The following is an 8,036-nucleotide window of genomic DNA, read 5'->3' as shown; positions in this document are numbered from 1 at the left end:
GAGTTGTAAGGTATGAAGTTAAGACTTAAAGCTCGACCACGGCAGAATAGAGAGAAAGGACGAAGGTCGTCCCCTATGCTTAAGACATAGGCTCTACAGTATGCTATGTTGTGTACAGCACCTGAAGTGTGCCTTGCCATGAGTCAGTCAAGGGGTACAAGAGTGATCCAAGAATGGATCACAGGACAGCGGTCAAAGTTATCCTTAGTAACTAGTGGACTAAGGAATTTTCTCGCTGATGGAGGTGATAAAGAGTTCGACGTAAAGAGTTATGTCGATGCAAGCTTAACACCTATCCGGATAGCTCTGAGTAGAGATACCGGATACGTTTAATGGAGCAACAATTTAGAATAGCTCCAAGTAGAACAGTTGTTTGAAATGGCTCCAAATATAGCGTAGTAGCAGCATCTACAAGATGACATAGAGATTTGCGAAGTACATACGGATCTGAAAGATTCAGACCCATTGACTATAACATCTCTCACAAGCATAACATGTTCAAACCCAGAACTCATCGAGTGTTAATCACATGGTAATGTGAACTACATTATTGACTCTAGTAAACTCTTTGGGTGTTAGTCACATGGGGATGTGACCTTGAGTGTTAATCACATGGCGATGTGAACTAGATTATTGACTCTAGTGCAAGTGGGAGACTGTTGGAAATATGCCCTAGAGGCAATAATAAATTGATTATTATTATATTTCCTTGTTCATGATAATCGTTTATTATCCATGCTAGAATTGTATTGATAGGAAACTCAGATACATGTGTGGATACATAGACAACACCATGTCCCTAGTAAGCCTCTAGTTGACTAGCTCATTGATCAATAGATGGTTACGGTTTCCTGACCATGGACATTGGATGTCATTGATAACGGGATCACATCATTAGGAGAATGATGTGATGGACAAGACCCAATCCTAAGCATAGCACTAGATCGTGTAGTTCGTATGCTAAAGCTTTTCTAATGTCAAGTGTCATTTCCTTAGACCATGAGATTGTGCAACTCCCGGATACCGTAGGAGTGCTTTGGGTGTGCCAAACGTCACAACGTAACTGGATGGCTATAAAGGTACACTATGGGTATCTCCGAAAGTGTCTGTTGGGTTGGCACGAATCGAGACTGGGAGTTGTCACTCCGTGTAAACGGAGAGGTATCTCTGGGCCCACTCGGTAGGACATCATCATAATGTGCACAATGTGATCAAGGAGTTGATCACGGGATGATGTGTTACGGAACGAGTAAAAGAGACTTGCCGGTAACGAGATTGAACAAGGTATCGGGATACCGACGATCGAATCTTGGGCAAGTATCGTACCGCTAGACAAAGGGAATTGTATACGGGATTGATTAAGTCCTTGACATCGTGGTTCATCCGATGAGATCATCATGGAACATGTGGGAGCCAACATGGGTATCCAGATCCCGCTGTTGGTTATTTACCGGAGAGTCATCTCGGTCATGTCTGCATGTCTCCCGAACCCGTAGGGTCTACACACTTAAGGTTCGGTGACGCTAGGGTTATAGAGATATTAGTATGCGGTAACCCGAAAGTTGTTCCGAGTCCCGGATGAGATCCCGGATGTCACGAGGAGTTCCAGAATGGTCCGGAGGTAAAGAATTATATATAGGAAGTGCTATTTCGGCCATCGGGACAAGTTTCGGGGTCACCGGTATTGTACCGGGACCACCGGAAGGGTCCCGGTGGTCCACCGGGTGGGGCCACCTGCCCCGGTAGGCCACATGGGCTGTAGGGGGTGCGCCTTGGCCTACATGGGCCAAGGGCACCAGCCCCAAGAGGCCCATGCGCCAAGAGAAGAGAAAAAGGGGAGAGTCCTAAAAGGGGAAGGCACCTCCGAGGTGCCTTGGGGAGGATGGACTCCTCCCCCCCTTGGCCGCACCCTTCCTTGGAGGAAGGGGCAAGGGCTGCGCCTCCCCCCTCTCCCTTGGCCCTATATATAGTGGGGAAAAGGAGGAGCAACGATACCTAAGGCCTGGCGCCTCCCTCTCCCTCCCGTGACACATCTCCCTCCTCCCGCAGCGCTTGGCGAAGCCCTGTTGGAATCCCGCTACTTCCACCAAGCCGTCGTGCTGCTGGATCTCCATCAACCTCTCCCTCCTCCTTGCTGGATCAAGGCGTGGGAGACGTCTCCGTTCCGTACGTGTGTTGAACGGGGAGGTGCCGTCCGTTCGGCGCTAGGATCATCGGTGATTTGGATCACGACGAGTACGACTCCATCAACCCCGTTCTCTTGAACGCTTCCGCGCGCGATCTATAAGGGTATGTAGATCCACTCCTCCCTCGTTGCTAGATGACTCCATAGATTGATCTTGGTGACACGTAGGAAATTTTGAATTATTGCTACGTTCCCCAACACCAATTCCGCTCATCTCGAATTGGAAGGATCATTAATTAGCCGTGGATATTTACCCCTCTAATCAACATTGCAACCAAGGGCCTTTTAGTCCTACATTATCCTAAGATAAGTGCATTGGTCACTTGCGCATGAGCAAATACACCTAATGAAAAAGAAAAAAAAAAGGGGGGGGGGGGGGGGGGGGGGATAATTACCTAATAACATGTTCAATTAACATGGTATCGTTAGAGGATCTCATGGTTAGTTTCATATTCAGCCATTTGCACCCAACTTACCTGTCAACAAGTAAAAGAATCATAATAAAGCAATGCAAATTCAAGGGAAGTTGAAATATTATAATGCATATGTAAAAATATTTATATATTCATGTGACAAAGATAGCACCAAAGCTACATATATTATCATGTGCAAGACATAACATTTAATTCTTAACCAAGACATGATAAGACTATTGTCAGATAAAATGCATTCATCTGGAATTATTCATGAGCATATCAAAGAGGGAGCTCCAAATCAAAGTAGACTAAGGCCCCGTTCCGAAGCTCTCCAGTTTCTCAAACGAGTCAGCTTCTCGTGGAGCTACTGCTAGCTGGCTTCTCGCGGGAGTGGGCGAGCGTTCGGCAGCGACTTGGTGGAGAAAACGGTTCGTGCATGCCTGTAGCGAGAGGAAAACGATTCGTAGTCACTTCGGAAGGGCATGTCCCTGGTAATTTGGAGCAACTCCCGCTTCTCGTTTTCCAGGAGCTAAGCAATTGCTGCTTCAAAAAATTGCTCTGCGCGGCTCTACTTCTCCTGAACCTGGCTTCTTGGAGACAGAACGTTCGGGGTGGCTTCATCTGGCTCGTTCTGGAAGCTGGCTCGTGGATGGCTTCCGAACGGGGCCTAAGAAACCTCTGTGACACTGTTAAGAGTATCATGACTATTATGGCAATAATCATCTTAAAGGCAAAATGAGCATTAGTCAGTGTATGAACTCGTACTATTTTCTATTAATAGAATAAACTACATCCTATTATGAATTGATTATTAGTATCAAGATAGTTTTATCTTGCAAGAAAAATATTGAATGGGAAATTAAGATAACAAGCTTTAGCTTTCAAATGTCACAGTCGAATTAGTATTTCATATATCGAATGGTTCATTCTATTCTTCTAGTGCAAGTACTGCTTTTTTTAGAAAAGGAGGAATCACCCCTGGCCTCTGCATCTGGGAGATGCATGCGGCCATATTATTTATTATTCACAAAGACCTTACAAAGAAATACAACAGTAAGCCCGAGGCCATCATCTAGACGACATCTGTCGCTGCTCCTATCCTCTTGATGAAGGTGTGCCGAATGTCCGGGCCAAATACCAAACAAACATCGCACAAAAGCCTAACATCTAACGCCGGATGCCCCATCCAAAGCTACATAGGCGGGACTGGGTAACACTCCGGTCCAGCGCACTCTCAGTGAGTACCACACGCACAAGCTGCAAAGGGCCGTCACCTCCGTCTTCCCTCGATCCATCCTCAAAGCATGTACTGACGTATCGACCTTGTCAGGCATCTCTGCCATCGATGCCACCACGACGCCAGACAACGTCGGCCTCCTGTGCGTGTCCATCGCCACACATCTGACGCCAAGCCTCCACTGCTCCATGCCACCGAGAACCACCGCCATGAATATGTAGAAATAAACACCGCTCCACCGAAGAAGCCATCCGCTGGTCCCTCGAGCCCGAGTGCAACTCCAAGAATGCCACCCCCAAGGGGGTAATGACACATGAATGCCGCCGTCATCCGATCAGCTGATCTAGGGTTTCCCCTGGAGGTATTGGATGGGGTTGGGAGCTTCACCATGATGATGCTTTCATGAAGGAAACGATGATAAGGGCATTGTCATCACCGACTCCAGCCAACGACCGAAGACCAAGTTTTCACCCGGATCCATCCAATGAAATCCACCCGACAACCTGTGCACTGTCTCAACCGCCTTCAAAGCCCCAAATCTAGCCGCCTAGATCCGGCGACCAACCGCAACAGCAGTGCCACCGTGGGAGCCATGGCGCACCGGCCACTGCCTGAATGCGCCACCACTAGAGCCTGGGAGGAGGGCTCCCACCCCACCTCGTCAAACTGTGAGAGCCGCCGAGATGGATCCCGCACGCTCATCACCGTCTCTGATCTGAACCAATCCGCGGCAAAACCACGAGATCGGCGATGCAGATCCGCCTTGGATAGGGACAGCACCATGCCATGCGGCCGCGGGAGGCCTGAGCTTCACCCACCGCCACCTTCCAGGGCCGCCGCCCCGGGATCCAGCCGCCGCCGATAGGTCGAGCCGTCGGCCACCGCGACCAAGGCCGCCATGACCCCGCTAGCCCATCGAACGGTCGGCGCCACCAGATCTTCCTCGGAGTCTAGCAGCTCCGCCGCCCCCGCCCAGCACCACGCCGCCGCCTTGCGCCGTCGCCTAAGACGCCGCGCCGCCGCGACCCAGATCAGGGGAAAGCGCCCGGCGCCATGGGTGACCTGCCTCACCGATCTGGCATGGAGGGAAGAGAAGAGAGCCTCCGCCGCCGCCATCAGACGCCTGGGGCTTCGCCCAGCGACCTCCTCTAGCGGTGGCGGAGGGGAAGGGAAGGATGGACGTGCCCGGTGGCGGGCGCTAGGGTTTCCACCCGAGCCGCCCTAGCGGGAGGGCGACGCGGGGGCGTCCTTCCTATCTATATATGTAACTCGACAGCGGTCTAGCTTTAATATAGCTCAATCATAACAGGAGATTACTTCACTACATGGTTTAGCAGACCGACAACGAAACAAACAACTCCTATTGTTCTTTATATAACTAGTTGATTCTCATTCACATGAACGGTATTACGACAATCACATATCAAACGTGATTAAAGAATCTCAGTAAAACAGAAACTTATATGTTTTTGTGGCTTATATGTGATGCAAACGACTAGGTATTGCCTGCGGTATAGAAATTCTTGTAGGGATACAAGGTGTTGTAACACATCCAGTTTCTTTCAATAATATGCCGGATCTGCATCGAATCAAGTTGGACCGTGAAACAGCCAATCCTTGTAGACAGAACAATCACATTTGAGTCCTCGTCATACCCCATTATAAGTAGGTTGCGGTTGATGAGTGGAAACAGCTCGAACTGAATGGTTTTCTGCAGCCGAACCCATCCAGCAACATTATCAGTGTTTGATTTCCTCTCCCAAAACTGGATGTTGTGTTTTGATAAAACGGCAAGACCAAGTCCACTATCCTGTGTCCGTAGGATCTGGACATATCCTTGGCAGCAATGCACAATATGGGCATCCGCTGGCTTCTCAGTCACACCAAGGTGTTGACTTTCAAGATCAAACGCAAGAACGTCGCCTCCACTAAGCAACCAACAAAGTGCATTCCCAACAAGAACGTCCGGCCTTGTACGACATATCCGACCTGTTGATGACAGAGAGACGATATTTCCCCATGCAGCAGACGTGGATTCATAGACACAAGCGAATATATGTGTACCTACATTGCAGATCAAGATCAATTTGAACAGGCTCGAGAAGCAACCACCATGTATATGCGCATCTTCAGGGTCAACACGCAACACCGCAGCGCGCCAGTTATTTGAATTCCTCCCTTTGCCATTCTGGAGACCCGCTGGAAAAGACACGTGGTGCTGTTGGCCTGTGAGAGGATCCCATACGATGATCTCTTGCTGCAACCAGGGCCGGTCCATGCATGTTGGGGGCCCTGGGGCGAAAGTAAAATTTAGGGCCCCATTAACACTTCATTTATAGTATTGCATAAGTAAAATAACCAATCGATACGATGCAACACTTTACATGTCGATGATCTTGGCTTCATCTTAATTACTATTTCATTGTTCAAATGAAAAAAAACCAATATCATAAATCCCAAGAGTAACTACAGGTTTTGAAATTTGAATTACTCCCATTGGGATTCCTTTAAAAAGATACTCTACCAACAAATGTAATCCCATTATTTTCTTTGCTCTAATCACAATTCACTAGCAAAATACTAGAAGACATTCTACAACAGAACTACAAAAATTGCAAAAAATATTCAATATACATAATCTAGAAATTTTGATCAAGATATATATGGTCAAGGAACGAAAGCACCTTAATGTGGATTGTTGGATCGAATATAAGAAACGTACGTGTCCATGAGAACTTCAGCCTGTAATATCTGAAAAATGTCCTCCAAATATAAGAGACATATTACCTCCAAAAGATAAGTATGTCTACAGTTAAAATAGTGCTATGAAAATTCTCACCATGGATTGACATTATTTAACATTGAATCATAGAACTAAGGAACCGGATTACTAGAAAGAAGAACCCGTTACAATCTCTCAATCATATGGGGATGGAGCAGAACGGATGAAGAAGAGCTAATTGGGGACCGAAATTGCGCCATTTTCCTCCGTTAATGGTTGGTTGCGACCTCAAAATCAGAAAGGCATGGGAGAGGCGGCGCTGTTCTTGGAGACTGAGATCGGAAATTTGGGAAGAGGAGGAGACGCCGCCGTGGAGAGAGATCCCTATCCAACAACCATCGATTTAATTCCTACGTGTGACTTCCCCCATGTCCAACAGCGTGGTGGGCTTTCCTTACTAGCTGCACTTTGGGCCCTCTTTTTTTTTACCTCTGTATTTTCTGGGTTTAAGACTAAACACAAAACTACACCTGGGCCGGGGCCCCTGATTCCCAGGGGCCAGGGCGGGCGCCCCGTTTGCCCGGCCTATGGGCCGGGCCTGGCTGCAACCAGTTAACTAGTACGGCGAGGCCATGGCGGCAGCATATGAGGTTCCACCAAGACCTCTTGGGGGTTCGGATCTTGGGCACGGAGAAGCGCTCAACACGGATGCTGTCGGGAGGGTCCATTATGGGAGTGAATTCACCATCTGTGAAGAAGAAGCCCAGCAATGGAGGGTTTCTGTGGTGTTTGCGGAAGCGGCGGAGAAATTGTGGGTCAGCGAGAATGGTGCGCCAACGTGTGCAGACAAGCGAGGCACGTGGGAGGGAGGATGGATTCGGAGGGAGACGGAGGAGGATCTCTCGGAGGAGATCCTCGTCGTCCAGCGGGCCCGCTGACGCCAGCAAGGAACGGCGGCTCATCTGGGCCGCATGATGTCCGACGACACGGCCGGGCTCCCTAATTTCCAACGGCGTGGTTGGCGGCGAAGTGCTGGTCCTGATGGCGGAGCTAGCACGGCGGAGGGAGGCCTCTCGGCAGTGTACGACGACAAATCCCAGCGCTGAACCACCGCCACGGCTCCTCGAGTCGGCGGCGATTAGGGCTAGGGAAGACATGCGGAGGTGATTAGGGCTCTACTCGATTTTGCTATACAACAACTCTCCCTCTGAGCTCATCTGGGCCAAAATGTTGAGCTCTCTAGTGGACTAACGGGCTATAAAATGGCTTCCAGCCAACCAGATATTTTTTGTCTCAAGATGTCAAGGTGGGTATGGGCCCTCGAAGTTGCGGAATTTATGGGTACAATACTATAATTTCATGGGGATGTTATAGCAGACTTTTTTTGTCCAAGCATACTCTTTTTTTTGCGGGATAAACTTGCAATCTATTCATCATCTATCAAAGCAGTACAAAAAACACTAGAAGTAAAAAGTA

General features: G+C 48.6%; 1 long non-coding RNA gene across 1 annotated transcript; it reads right to left on the bottom strand.

Annotated features, from left to right (window-relative positions):
• Positions 1–5,317: 5,317 nt before the first annotated feature.
• On the bottom strand, positions 5,318–7,808 carry LOC123133413 (uncharacterized). The gene is made up of 4 exons (XR_006465248.1): positions 6,678–7,808; positions 6,523–6,589; positions 5,907–6,130; positions 5,318–5,827 (listed from the first exon to the last, which is right to left on the bottom strand). It is a non-coding gene; the product is annotated as an uncharacterized lncRNA (long non-coding RNA).
• Positions 7,809–8,036: the final 228 nt, after the last annotated feature.

Source organism: Triticum aestivum, chromosome 6B, assembly GCF_018294505.1.
Source record: "Triticum aestivum cultivar Chinese Spring chromosome 6B, IWGSC CS RefSeq v2.1, whole genome shotgun sequence".
NCBI lineage: Eukaryota > Viridiplantae > Streptophyta > Magnoliopsida > Poales > Poaceae > Triticum > Triticum aestivum.
Note: the sequence above shows the minus strand (reverse complement) of the source record. Positions and strands in the feature narration are given on the sequence as shown.